The 15279-nt window shown below is 47.9% G+C and overlaps 1 pseudogene; it reads left to right on the forward strand.

Moving 5' to 3' along the window:
* The window catches only part of LOC144944355 (sodium-dependent neutral amino acid transporter B(0)AT1-like), a 165940-nt pseudogene extending 150952 nt beyond the window's left edge, over positions 1–14988 (forward strand).
* The last annotated feature ends 291 nt before the right edge of the window (positions 14989–15279 follow it).

Genomic DNA, 15279 nt, shown 5'->3' on the forward strand with positions numbered 1-15279 from the left:
CCAGCTTAGGACCCTGGAGCCCCTCGTCCCGCTTGTCCTTGTAAGGGCCGGGACGCTGTGAGGGCCAGTGGTGGGACTCTGGGACTCCCGGCTCTACGTCTTTGTAAGGGCGAGTTCCGAGGAAGCCAGAGTCCAGACCCGCACCTTGGCTGGGTCGGGTCAGGTAGCCTCCCCTAGGGTAATTGTAGCCGGAGGACCCCAGAGCGTAGCCAGAGTAGTGTATCTAGGCTGTGTACCTAGGCTGTGTACCTAGGCTGTAACAGAGTATCAGGACTTTTGGAATGTTGTATTGTAATAAAGAAGTTACCTCTACAAGTGTCTCCAGAACCCATTACAGATGCGTTACGACGAAGATGGCCTAGCCTACCCAGGAGTCTTAAAGAATGGTGATAATTTAGCAAAACAAAGCAATTTACAGTACCTCACTGTATAAACTATACTCTGTATGTATTTATTAATTACAATACTGTATTGCACGGTAAAATGTAAAGTAAAAATAAACAAGGTAAATTCTTAGCCTACCTATATGAACTGAAATTTAATAGAACGTTTTTTCAGGAAACAAACCTATCTACTATAAAAACTTTTAACATGCTAAAAATACACGTGCTAACACTGAGACAACTTAACTCCGTCGACCGCTGGTGAGAGTGAGGCATCACACAAGGTGGGAGATGCATACATCCCGGCAGCGTCCCAACGTACAGTATCGTACCTCGTACGCTGCTGCGTTTGCCTGCCGCGCGAAATTTAAAATATTTTACAATTTTGTCGTATTGCTATCGCCATCGTAAGATCGAAATATCATAAGTCGGACCATCATAACTCGTGGACTATCTGTATATGTGTAGTGAGTCCAACTGAGTCGCAGACGTTATCTTAGGAGCAACACTATTTATTTCACCAACTCAACACACAACATAACATAGCCTACACTTGGGTGTTGAACGCCCATCTAACCACGCTACGGCAGAACTAAACACGATTCGCTATCCCGGTCCAGACCACAAGCTGGGTCCCAGACCGCGTGGCTAGAGGCTTCTTCAACCCGACGTAGATCTTCATCACCAGCAACCCGAAAACCCCGAGCCCCTCACGGGGCTGGGGCTGGCTCCGCCTCTCGCCCCGCCCACCTTCTAGATCTCTCTAGCTCTTTCCCGAAGGCTCCTGAGAGCTCCTTTATACCATGTGACCGCCCAGCGGCTGCCATCCACCGCACACTGTACGTGGTGCCTCCGCATACAGTAACCCATAGATTCACCATGTTGTATGTGTTGGGTTATGAAATTTTGATAAAAATAATAAAATTTAATAATTTTCCGAAAAATGCGCAAATCGCATGAATTGTGTGTGTAATTACATGCATTAATTATGATAATGTGTGTAAATATATGCATAAATTATGATAATCACGGAGATACTCGTAGTAATTTATGCGGATGCTTGCGATTATGTTAATGTGAGCAGTTATGATAATTAAGTTTAGTTTCGTTTATCCAGAGCTATATCAATCGTGATAACACAATTATCATTGATTAAACATTTACCGATTATCTTAGTGTGTGTTATGTTATTTTAGGTCTCCAGTTTCATATCTCATCACAGGCTACAGTTCTCAGGAATAAGACAGTTTTGCATGGACTTGGAAAGAAGCACTCGAGACTTGGTGTTAAGCAATTTTAATTCTAAACAAACACATGACACTCTAGTATGCAAAAGCAAGTATACGTCAATAAATTCATGGGCAAGATTATGCAATTAACGAAAATGAATGACTAAAACATTCCTTATTCATGTAACTCGACGGCAGCAACTGCTTTGCACGATCAGTTGGTAGTGAACGCACCACCTTGAAATGGCAACCCTTTTTGAAACACAAAGATAACTTTTGAAAGTCTTATTCGTGTGCGTGTTTTGTGTGTTGTCCCCTTTTAAAATGAATTAGATTTTCTTAGAGCCGGGAGTTGTGTCGTTAGCTTGTGTGGTGTGGGAGGGAATATACAAACAGCGGCCAGGTTCTCTCTGGCTTGGGTGTGGCCGCAGCGAGCCGTGCTCTCTCCCTTTCTCCACTGCTCGATTGAGCGGCGTTGGCACGATGCTCGCCGTCGTGGTGCGCGATGATTCCGTCGTCGTATAACGCGCCGCTCCTCCACGAGTCGGCACGACGCTCGGTGACGCCCGAGTCGTGCTGCTCGTGCGCTCTCTCTCTCTCTACTGCTAGATGAGTGGCGTCGGCACGACGCTCGCCGACGTGGGACGTGCTGCTGCTGTCGCTCTCTCCTTGATCGCTGCCAACTTCACACGGACACTCGCCCTTCAGGCGGTGTTGGCTCGAGCTCTGAACAACGCGGCTGTGCGCGCTCACTGGCTTGGAGCGCTCTGGCGATGAATGATGGCTCTTGTTGCCCATCCGCTGCTGCTCGTCCTTTGCGATGCTCGCTTGGTCGACGCTTGGCGATTTCCGCCCTTTTACAGGTTGATTGCTTGTCGTCACTCGTCACTCTCTCGTCTCCGTGCTTCCTTTGTTCGTGCAGCTGCCAGCTTCACTCGCACTTAACTTCGTTCTGCGAGAAGCGACACCTGCTATCGGCATCGGTGTTTGCTCCCTCACGACGCTCCGCCAGCCGGAGCACGGCTGAAACCCAGCATCGACCCAGGTTGAATTCAGACTTCTGCGACTCGAACGACCCCTCCTCGTTCCATCTCCCTCGAGGCACGATCTGCCCCAGCTCCCTTGCGAGCCCCGTCGCAACGCCGCGTCGCAAGCCAAGTTGCAAGACTGAGCGCGACTCGGACAGACTGCACTCAGGCTGTCACCTTAACGATGTCTCGTCGTCCCATCTCTCCTCGAGGCACGACTGCCACAGCTCCCTTGCGAGCCCCGTCGCAACGCTGCGTCGCAAGCCGAGTTGCAAGACTGAGCGCGTCTCAGACAGACTGCACTCAGGCTGTCACCTTAACGATGTCTCGTCGTCCCATCTCTCCTCGAGGCACGACTGCCACAGCTCCCTTGCGAGCCCCGTCGCAACGCCGCGTCGCAAGCCGAGTTGCAAGACTGAGCGCGACTCGGACAGACTGGTCATTTGCTATGTGCGCTTGTGCTTAACTCAAAACATGACTCCCCTCTCTGCGCATTCCTTGCGAGCGGGAAACAAAACAACAAAAACGAGCGAGAAGAACCAGACACCCCCGGCGACCCCTCCTCGCGACCTTTCCTAACCCCCCAAGCATTCATGGGCCATCTGTTTGTGCCGGACCGTTGGAGACAAAGGTGGTCGAGGAGATTTTTGCAATACATTTATGTGGTCCTGTGTGTTACATTTATTCTTGAGATTTCTTATGGATTCCTTCGGTCTTAGTATCGTGGTAATTATTCGTCTATGTTTAATGAATATTCGTAATGATCCTCGTTACATCATTATTTTGAGGGTTTTGCCAATTTTAGTTCTCCAGAGATTGGTGTTTTATTCTGAGTTATTTTTTAATATCCTGAGGTTAAGTGTAACTATGTTTCCACTTAAGCATTCTGGAATTCGTACTCTTTAGTTTTTAGGAAGGTCATGTAGATAGGAAACATATAATTCTAAATAATATGTATGCGGTGAATACGGGTAATATAAGGGAATTACTAATAAAAAGCCCCTATTGTTTGTCGGTTAATCCTTTTTGTTAAGTTTCTACTTTCCGGTAAGGAAAACGTTAAGAAAAACGCGAGTTGCAACCGTTATTGTCCTTTACTCTGCACCTTATCTGTACATCTCCAGATGTCTTGGGAGGTTAGTCCATCGATCTTTTTGTCCATCTGGATGTCTATGACCTCTCTATGACCGAATTCTTATCGTTTTAATGGCCCTCCATGTTCATAGATTCCTGGTGTGCTTGTGAGGAGAAGTGAGTTGTTTTCATTGTTTAATTAAACAAAATATATATAGATAAAAAAAAAACAATTTTTTTTTAAATTATTCTTAATATTAATAACGGAAAACAGGGCATAGATACAACAACCATACACACCCAGACTCACATCGAGACCCACAGATTTATATCGAGACCCACAGACTCATACAGAGGCCCACATACTCCTACAGTGACCCATTGACTGATACAGAAATCCACACTCTACAGTGAGGGAAAAAAGTATTTGATCCCCTGCTGATTTTGTACGTTTGCCCACTGACAAAGAAATGATCAGTCTATAATTTTAATGGTAGGTTTATTTGAACAGTGAGAGACAGAATAACAACAAAAATATCCAGAAAAACGCATGTCAAAAATGTTATAAATTGATTTGCATTTTAATGAGGGAAATAAGTATTTGACCCCCTCTCAATCAGAAAGATTTCTGGCTCCCAGGTGTCTTTTATATAGGTAACGAGCTGAGATTAGGAGCACACTCTTAAAGGGAGTGCTCCTAATCTCAGCTTGTTACCTGTGTAATAAAGGACTCCGTCACACGATGTTGATCTCCGTCGGTCCTTTATTTGTGTTCGTCTTCCGCTCACCCCGCTGGCCTCCTCCTCGGCCCAGCGTCGTCTCTCCTTGCGCCCCGCGCACTCTGCAGCTACCCTGCTGCTCCCTATGCAGCCCCACTGCTGCTCCGCTATGCAGCTACTCTGCTGCCTGTGCAACCTCGCACCCTCTGCTAGCCTCCGCTAGTTCTGCAGCTACTCGGCTGCTCCGTGCAACCTCGCACGCCCTGTGCTAGCCTCCGCTAGCTCTGCAGCTACTCGGCTGCTCCGTGCAACCCCTGCACGCCCTGTGCGTCCCGCGCACTCTGCTCTCTCCTCACCCCGCTGGCTGGCGCCGTCCGATGAGCCCCTCAGCCACCAGGCTGAGGCACGGCGGCCACCCAACGTGGTCTCCCTCTTCAATCCCTCGACTCCCCCAGATGTCTTCCGGTCTCCTCCCTATAACCCCTCGCCCACGTGACCCTGACTCCTCCCTCTCCCACGTGACCCTGACTCCTCCCTCGCGGATCGTCACATCCGGCCTGGCCAATTACGCTCGCATTACACCTGTATAAAAGACAACACACAGACACGAAGACACAGAGACAGACACTTAAGCAGAGAGAGATAACACAAAGACACAGAGAGAGAGACACACATAGGCACAACAGAGAAACAATGCCTCGGTGTCGAGGCCTTAAATAGAGAGAGAGAGGGAGGCAGAGAGAGAGAGGGGGGTAGATAAATTAGCATGTCAATGAGAGATTTGGAGCTTTCGTGACTGCAGGAAATACTAGAGCGACAACACAAGGACACAGAGAGAGAGAGAGAAACCACACTTAAAATAAACAAACTTAGTAAAATTTTGAAATATAATGCAATGCAACACAGAGAGTCGGTCAACACACAATTAACGCATATCCTGGTTGATTACGTTCTTCCAAAGATTGCTAAATTAGAAGTTAAGTGTGAAATTTTGAGAGAGAGACAAGACACGATCCTCTCAGCCGACAAAGGCAATGCCACTGTCATCATGGACAAAATAGAATACAACAACAAAATTCAAGAACTACTCACCGATGGCAGCTATACAAAAATAAAAAGAGACCCCACCAACAGCCTCGTCTCCAAAACCAACAACATCATTTCTGCTTCAACCGCATTAATTGATCAGACCAAACAGTTCTCGTTGAAACCTTCTGCAGCCAGGCCACCAAGATTGTACGGCTTGCCAAAGATACATAAAGAAGATACACCTCTTCGTCCCATTGTCTCTACTATCAACTCCCCGACTTACAAACTGGCTCGTTTTTTGTCCGAAATCCTACGGCCTTTCACTGGAAAAACCACCTCTGCAGTACTAAACTCTACTGACCTGGTATCAACAATCAAGGGGATTGCCCTGTCCCCAGACGACCTGCTTGTCAGTTTTGATGTGGTTTCCTTGTTCACCAAGGTGCCTGTGCCTGACACCATCGCAATCATTGAAGACTTGGTTCATCAAGGACTGAATGCTGGGGTACCCCCCCTGGTGAGACACTGCTTAACCAATACATACTTCACCTGGAATGGAACCTTCTACAAGCAAATTGAGGGCACCCCAATGGGCTCCCCCTTATCTCCGGTTGTAGCCAACATCTTCATGGAGAAATTTGAGACGGACGCCATCCAGACTGCCACTCTACGCCCGACCTTATGGAAGAGGTACGTAGACGACACTTTTGTCATCTGGCCACATGGCCGGCCTGCTCTAGACCAATTTCTCGACCATATCAATTCCATACACCCAGCCATCAGATTCACCATGGAAGTCGAAAATGATGGCAAGCTACCCTTTTTGGATGTCCTAATCAAAAGGAGACCTGATGGTTCAATGAGCCACTCTGTCTACAGGAAAGCCACCCACACGGAGGCTTATCTAAAACCGGATTCCCACCACCATCCATCCCAGAAGAATTCCCTCATCAAGACTCTATATCATAGAGCCCAATGCATCTCCGACCATGAACACATTTCCAGTGAACTCAAACACGTACGCCAAGCTCTTAAGGCTAATGGTTACTCCGACTACACAATCCGCAAAGCCATCACTCCAACCACCAAGAAGGATCCTGTTGAGGAGCCTTTCAAGACCATCACCTTACCCTACATTGCTGGGGTCACAAAAAAGATCTCCAAAATCCTGATTAAACACAAGATCCAGGTCCGATTCAACACAGTACATAAAATCCGTGATCTGGTACCGTCTGTAAAAGATGTGGTTCCAGACATACAGTACCCTGGTGTCTACAAACTAAGTTGCCTCTGTGGTAGCAGTTACATTGGGGAAACCAAACGACATGTCTCGGACCGCATCCGTGAACATAAAGCTGACCTGAAACACTGTAGGACAAACACCTCAGCCGTGGCAGATCACTGTTACAACTCAGTGGGCTCACATGACATTGACTTCTCCAAGACAGAGGTTATCTGCAAGCCATCTGGCTATCATGAGAGATTCGTACATGAGGCGATCCACATTTACAAACACAGAGACAATTTTAACCGAGAAGATGGATTCTGGCTTAGCAATCACTGGAAGGACGTAATAAACCATTTTGATACACATTAGGGTGGGTAGAATAATACATAGTGTTATATTAAAAATGTATAAGGTATAGGGTGGTTTATAGCAATACAGTATGTAATTTAATGTTGGTTTTGCCTATGGAAGTATATAGTACGGTATAGACGCGTGTGATGTAAGAGAATAAAGTTTAGATGGAAGCATATTATATAATTTTTTACAACGTAGAATTTTTCATGTATTACTTACTGTTAGTAACTCAGCTTATTGTAGAGTATAGTAAGTTTACTGATGATGCTATGTAGTTTATACTTTAGTTTGTCATGCAGTTTATACTGTAGTTTTTTACGTGGTTGTTTAGTAACTACAGCTACATACTATTAACATTCCTTTCCTTTGTTAATGCTCCCCCCCTTCCCCCCCCCCCCTTTGATGCTGCTAATCCTGCATAATGCACGGGCATAGTATTGATTTGGAACCCCCCCCGCCCACCTCCTACGCATTTTCCATATGCTGAATTCCTCTTGATATGCAAATTATTTTGTTTAGGCGCTCTTCTTCCCACCTTCCCCCCCCTCTAACCCAGCTTAAATATACGCTCCAAGCTTGGGGTGTTTCATTCTTCGCCTGAGGATGGCTGCTTGCGTTGTGGCCGAAACGTCGTGAGAATTGTTTTATTATGTTTTATTTTTATTATTTTATTACTTCCCTTCTACGTGACTTTACCGAAAGAACCAAGAAGTTGACTAAGTTTGTTTGATTAAGTGTGTTTTCTCTCTCTCTCTGTGTCCTTGTGTTGTCGCGCTAGTATTTCCTGCAGTCACCAAAGCCCCCTCTCTCTCTGCCCCCCTCTCTGTCTATTTCAGGCCTGGATACAGAAGCGTTGTTTCTCTGTATATCTATGTGTGTCTCTCTCTGTGTGTCTCTGTGTTATCTCTCTCTCTGCTTATGTGTCTGTCTATGTATCTCCATGTCTGTGTTTTGTCTCTCTCTCTCAAATTTAGCAATCTTTGGAAGAACGTAATCAACCAGGTAGGGCGTTGACTGTTATGTTAGCCGACTCTCTGTGTTGTATTGCATTATATTTCTAAGTTTGCTAGGTTTGTTTTCTCTTTCATTCGTACCTGATGATGATTGCTTCTGTTGCAATTGAAACGTCGTATGCTATTATTTCATTTATTTTTCTTTCTACGTGACTTTACTGAAATAACCAAAGAGTAAAAACGTATCACAAGAGGAATTTAAAGTATCGCGCACAGACCCGATTCCCTGCAGTGTAATAAAACCATAGACTTGCATAGAGACTGATTGACTGAAACAGACACTCACATAGAGACCCATGTCTCACAAGGAGGCTCAAAAACTCACATATGGAACTATAGACTCACACAGAGTCCCATAGACTCACACAGAGGCCCATACACTCACATAGACATCCAAAGACTCACACAAAGACCCATAGACCCCACACGGAGACTGATGAACTAACCCGGAGCGCCGATGTGCATCCCCATGTGCAGGTGTGGTCCGTACTCTTCTTTGTCATGCTCTTCATGCTCGGGCTCTCCTCCATGTTTGGCCACATCGAGAGCATCCTCACCCCACTGCTCGACCTGCACGTCTTCCCGGCCAGGTTCCCCAATGAGGCGATCTCAGGTCACTACACGCCCTGCCCTCTGGGCCTACGGGCCTCTGTTTGGGGTCTGTGGGTCTCTGTGTGGAGTATATAAGTCACTGTGTGGGGTCTACGGGTCTCTTTGTGGGGTCTATGGGTCTTTGTCTGGGGTCTATGGATCACTGTGTGAGTTTACCGGTCTCTGTGTGAGTTTGAGTCATTGTGTGGAATCTGCGGGTCTCTGTGTGAGTCTACGAGTCTCTGTGTGAGTTTATGGGTCACTGTGTGGGGTTTGTGAGTCTCTGTGTGGGGTCTACAGTTGTCTGTGTGGAGTCTATCGGTCTCTGTATGGGGTCTACGGGTCCTTGTGTGAGTTTACGGGTCTTTATGTGGGGTTTATGGGTCTCTGTGTGAGTCAACAAAGTCACCACTCTTTTGAGCCTCACGGGCGCCATGAATTGCCCTGCACCCCACGTCCCAGGTCTGATCTGCGGTGTTAGCCTCCTCATCAGCCTGCTGTTCACGCTGGGTTCTGGCAGCTACTGGCTCATTGTGTTTGACAGCTACGTGGGCTCCCTACCGCTCCTCTTCACTGTCATGATCGAGCTCCTTGCGGTCATCTACGTCTATGGCTACCACAGGTGGGTGCCGTTTGATTAAATGGTTTATTAGAAACATTCAGCCATGCGCTGGCTTTACGAGCATCACTCATCGTGATTGGCTGAGCCTCACTGCCTCCTCACTGGAGGCTGAGAAAACCGGCACGTGACCTGGGACCTACAATAGTGCCGCTTGGGGAGACAAGACGGAGACAAGACTTAAACGAGACGGAGGTGAGGCAAGACAAAAATGAGACGTAGACAAGACGGAGGCGGAGATAAGACGGAGGCGAGAAGAGGTGAGACGGGGACGAGACGGAGGCCAGGCCAGACTTAGACAAGACGGAGGCGAGGCGGAGACTCGTCGGGGGCAAGACGGAGGCAAGGCTAAACAGAGACGAGACAGGGGCGAGACGGAGGCGTGATGAAACGGAGAAGAGATGGAGGTGAGATGGAGACAAGACGGAGACGAGACAGAAGAGATGGAGGTGAGACTGCACTGCATGTGTTTTTCCGTGACAGCAGCGTCATCACGAGCAGTGTAGTCACGACGCGTTTTGTACTGGCATCTCGCGGTCAACTTCGTGTGGTCGAGCCACAGGGGTGGGCGCAATCAGCAAACTCTGTCACTCAGTACATTGGCACGAAACCGCAAAAATCTCGATAACTAAACCCGCGAGAGGAAAGGGTTTGCTGCATTACAACACCCATCCGGGAGTTTGGTCTGATCTCTCCCCTTACGGTCGTCTTCGGAATAACTGCAGGTGGGTGCCGTTTGATAGACATTTTTTTGCCGCTCGTGGTAAAAAACCTTCAGCCGACATCTACACCGCTCGCGGTCCCCACTCGAGTGGGGCAGTGAGCCCAATCTCCCTTCTTTAAACTGCACACGTGGTGGATCACACACAGGTGTTGCTCACACTCCACTCCCGTGGATGTAGAGCATTGGCCGTACCCTGGCTTTGCCAGGAGAGGGTGGTACAGGGAAAATGTTGACTCCACCTGTTCCTCCGTCTGTACGGGATAGAGTGTTTCCCCCTCTCATGTGTGGGTTTTCTATAGGTGCTGCGGTTTCCTCCCACATATGAACACTCATCATTGATTGCTCAATGACACCTTTGTATATAGGGGACCGCAGAGCTTGGGAAATTGTTGGTGTGCTGGCTCCTCATCATTTGGTTGTTCCTGCCTTCCGGCCTGTTTGTGGTTCCTCTGGGTGCCTTTGATTCATCCTTTGTCTTTCTTCGAGAGCAGTGACTCTTGTACGGCGTTACACATCACAAATTACACTTATAAGTGTCGCCATTGCACCACCCTGTATCTCGTTTCTATCTGTCTTAATGTCTCTATCTCTCTCCAGGTGTTATCAGTGTATATCTCTGTGGCTACCTCTATGTCTGTCTCTCTCTGTGCAGGTTCAGCAGTGACCTGGAGTTCATGACAGGCCGCAGGCCTAACCTCTACTGGCGGGTGATGTGGTGCGTGATCAGCCCCCTGCTCCTGGTCATCATCTTCATAGCCTATGTGGCCATGCAGTCCAGCACTCCCTTCACCTACGAGACCTGGAACCCAGACTACGTGAGTGCATGAGACGCTCTCTTTTGCTCTGTATCAACAACAACAATAACAGCCACCATTCACCACTAAGTGGCGGTGATGTCACCATGGTACTTGTGCCAGGCTGTGTACACTTTGAGGCTATCACGTGAAGTGCCAAACGCCTGCTGGCAGGTTACTGAACAGACCCAGGTGTCATGGGTTGACTGACTGATATGACTGGCAGATGCACCACCTGTCCCTACTCTGCCAACTTGCTCTGCTCATCGTTGAGCAGAGCACGATTGGCTATGTACGGTGGGAAAGAAGTTCAACATACATATGTGAACATCGCTGCTCTGCCCTCCACTGTTGTTGGAGGGCACCTACCTACAACGGCCCAGTAGCATCCTTCACGAGCCTCCTCCACTTGACACTGCTGCTACCAGTCATCAGAAAGTTCACTCAGCACATTAGTTCATCTCTTTTCTAGCCGATGCCATGCCCGTTTAGCCCCCTCTATCTGGCCAAACAAAAGCTGCGTGGGCATGCGGTGACTAGGCATTTTGGCTACACGAACCAGCCAATGCAGACGCCTGCAGGTGGAGCTCACTGATGGCAATTTGTCCAGATCTTTCAAGGTTTTGTGAGCTCCTCACACAATTCAGCCTGGTTAAACCCAGGAGGGATCGTAGGCAGGCCAGCCTGAATGTTTATAGCCAACGCAGATGTTCCGTTTGGGGGGTCCACGTTCTCAAACTATAATAAAGGGAACGCATGGCTCTGGCCGAGAAGACTCGAAGCTTTCTGTGGAGCGACAGACCAGGTATCTTTCACAAAGCATTACGCAGCTGATGAAAATATAATGCCACCCAACTGATTCGGAGTGAGGTCTCTGCTGTCAAACCGGAGCTGGTCATAAGCTCACTGCCCTGGGAAGTAACACTCTCCACTCTCTCTACAACTGCTCCATCAACAATGTGGAGTTGATGGGATGGAGTGTTTGATGATACAAAATACTCAGGCTGGTGCTTTGTTTTGTTGGGACTGGTGATAAGGCCCCACCTCTTAGTAGCATGCTCCAGGTTAAGCAGCAAAATCTCCAACTCCTCCTGAGTGAGCAGTTATCACCACATCATTAGCATACATAGCATAGTTGACCAATAGGGAGCCATCCCATGACCGCATCCGAGCTTCAATCAGCCTCCCATTGAATTTGCTTTAGCAGATGAATATACAGTGAGGGAAAAAAGTATTTGATCCCCTGCTGATTTTGTACGTTTGCCCACTGACAAAGAAATGATCAGTCTATAATTTTAATGGTAGGTGTATTTGAACAGTGAGAGACAGAATAACAACAACAAAATCCAGAAAAACGCATGTCAAAAATGTTATACATTGATTTGCATTTTAATGAGGGAAATAAGTATTTGACCCCTCTGCACAACATGACTTAGTACTTGGTGGCAAAACCCTTGTTGGCAATCACAGAGGTCAGACGTTTCTTGTAGTTGGCCACCAGGTTTGCACACATCTCAGGAGGGATTTTGTCCCACTCCTCTTTGCAGATCTTCTCCAAGTCATTAAGGTTTCGAGGCTGACGTTTGGAAACTCGAACCTTCAGCTCCCTCCACAGATTTTCTATGGGATTAAGGTCTGGAGACTGGCTAGGCCACTCCAGGACCTTAATGTGCTTCTTCTTGAGCCACTCCTTTGTTGCCTTGGCCGTGTGTTTTGGGTCATTGTCATGCTGGAATACCCATCCACGACCAATTTTCAATACCCTGGCTGAGGGAAGGAAGTTCTCACCCAAGATTTGACGGTACATGGCCCCGTCCATCGTCCCTTTGATGTGGTGAAGTTGCCCTGTCCCCTTAGCAGAAAAACACCCCAAAGCATAATGTTTCCACCTCCATGTTTGACGGTAGGGATGGTGTTTTTGGGGTCATAGGCAGCATTCCTCCTCCTCCAAACACGGCGAGTTGAGTTGATGCCAAAGAGCTCCATTTTGGTCTCATCTGACCACAACACTTTCACCCAGTTGTCCTCTAAATCATTCAGATGTTCATTGGAAAACTTCAGACGGGCATGTATATGTGCTTTCTTGAGCAGGGGGACCTTGCGGGCGCTGCAGCATTTCAGTCCTTCACGGCGTAGTGTGTTACCAACTGTTTTCTTGGTGACTATGGTCCCAGCTGCCTTGAGATCCTCCCATGTAGTTTTGGGCTGATTCCTCACCGTTCTCATGATCATTGCAACTCCACGAGGTGAGATCTTGCATGAGCCCCAGGCCGAGGGAGATTGACAGGTCTTGTGTTTTTTCCATTTGCGAATAATTGCACCAACTGTTGTCACCTTCTCACCAAGCTGCTTGGCGATGGTCTTGTAGCCCATTCCAGCCTTGTGCAGGTCTACAATCTTGTCCCTGACACCCTTGGAGAGCTCTTTGGTCTTGGCCATGGTGGAGAGTTTGGAATCTGATTGATTGATTGCTTCTGTGAACAGGTGTCTTTTATATAGGTAACAAAGCACTCCCTTTAAGAGTGTGCTCCTAATATCAGCTTGTTACCTGTATAAAAGACACCTAGGAGCCAGAAATATTTCTGATTGAGAGGGGGTCAAATACTTATTTCCCTCATTAAAATGCAAATCAATTTATAACATTTTTGACATGCGTTTTTCTGGATTTTGTTGTTATTCTGTCTCTCACTGTTCAAATAAACCTACCATTAAAATTATAGACTGATCATTTCTTTGTCAGTGGGCAAACGTACAAAATCAGCAGGGGATCAAATACTTTTTTCCCTCACTGTAGAGTGTGGATCTCTGTATCAGTCTATGGGTCACTGTAGGAGTCTGTGGGCCTCTATATGAGTCTGTGGGTCTCGATATAAATCTGTGGGTCTCGATATGAGTCTGTGGGTGTGTGTGGTGAATCTATGGGTTATTGTATGTGGCTGTGGGTCTCGGTATGAGTCTGTGGGTGTCTGTACCATTTTATGGGTCTCGATATGAGTCTGTGGGTCTATGTGTGAGTCTGAGTCTCTGTGTGAGTCGATGGGTATATGTGTGACTCTGTGGGCTACACAGCAGCAGCAACAACATAACCCCCCCTCCCCGCAACTGAAAAATATTGGTAAAACCCTCCTGAAAAAGAGTCTTGATGCTCGGTGAGTCTTTGCGGGGTAAATAAGCGTAATATCATTATAACACTATCTACACGTACACATAAAGACAAAAATCCCCCTCATAGCCTTAACAGATAGTTGGGACAAGCACTGTTAGCGAGCGCCTATTAAGGCCAGCACAGCACACAAGGGGGTGACTAGCCAGCACCATGCCAGACCACCTTTGTCTACCATACCAGGTACTCATTTGAGGCTGAGCCGACTTAGAGGAGGCCCAGGACCGGTTCAGATAATCGTCACTGATGTTGGCCATGAGCGGGAATCGAACTCGCATCACCAGGTTTGTAGCGCAGCATGCTAACCGCTACACTACCGCTCCCCACACACATACACATGCGCACACACGCAGGACAAGTTTCCGGAGAAGCAGGTGAGGCCGTACCCGTCTTGGATGGCGGCGGTGGTGGTGCTACTGGCCGGCGTGCCCTGCCTAAGCCTCCCACTGGTGGCCCTCTACCGGCTCGCTCAGGGCGGGTGGCCTCCACAGACTCCTTCTCTTCCTCCTCCTGGGGGCCTCAAGATGGGGGACCCTGCCGACATTGGTGGCCCCAGCACGCGGCTCTGAGTGAGCAGCCGGGACGTGCGATGCCGCGTCAGTTTGACAAGGCGGGTGACCCGAGGTCATTTTTCTGAGTCAACGTCGCGACGCATTCGGTTTGGTTTTGGGGGTCCATTCCTCCTTCTCCCTGTGCCCATTCCCGTCGTTGGTCCATCTCCCTCGTTTTACCCCTCCACTGGAATCAACTTCTCCATGAACAACAAGCAGCATTGCCCATAGATTCAGAGCTGCACCATAGACTCAGTGCTGCACCATAGAGCTCAGTGTTGCACCATAGACTCAGCGCTGCACTATAATAAAGGTTTTTGGGTTAGATCGCGTATGTATAAATGTGTCGTAACCCTCCACCACCCGACACAGCCAATTAGTAATGGATTTCATACTCTTTGGTTCTTTCGGTAAAGTCACGTAGATATAAAATGTATAGATCACGACGTTTCTATCGCAACACAAGCAATCGTCATCAGGTGAGACAAACATCAGGAGAACTGCTGAGGTAGGAGAAAGCTGCTGCAACAAGAGGTTATATAGGCTTCAGGTGGGCTCAACCCAAAGGTAAGTAGGCAGAGCTAGAAATGGAATTTGCATGTAAATGTAAGAGATTAGCAGTCAATGTGAGACGCTCCAGCAACCGGGGGCTGTGCCAATTAGAAGATTAGCATGTCAATGTCAGAGAACCGGGTAACAAAAACCAAAAAAACGGCAAGAGCAACTACTAGGAGAGACCAGCATGTCAACGAGAGAGACACACATGGAGAGAGAGACACA

The sequence above is a fragment of the Lampetra fluviatilis genome, chromosome 2, assembly GCF_964198595.1.
Source record: "Lampetra fluviatilis chromosome 2, kcLamFluv1.1, whole genome shotgun sequence".
NCBI classification, from domain to species: Eukaryota; Metazoa; Chordata; class Hyperoartia; order Petromyzontiformes; family Petromyzontidae; genus Lampetra; species Lampetra fluviatilis.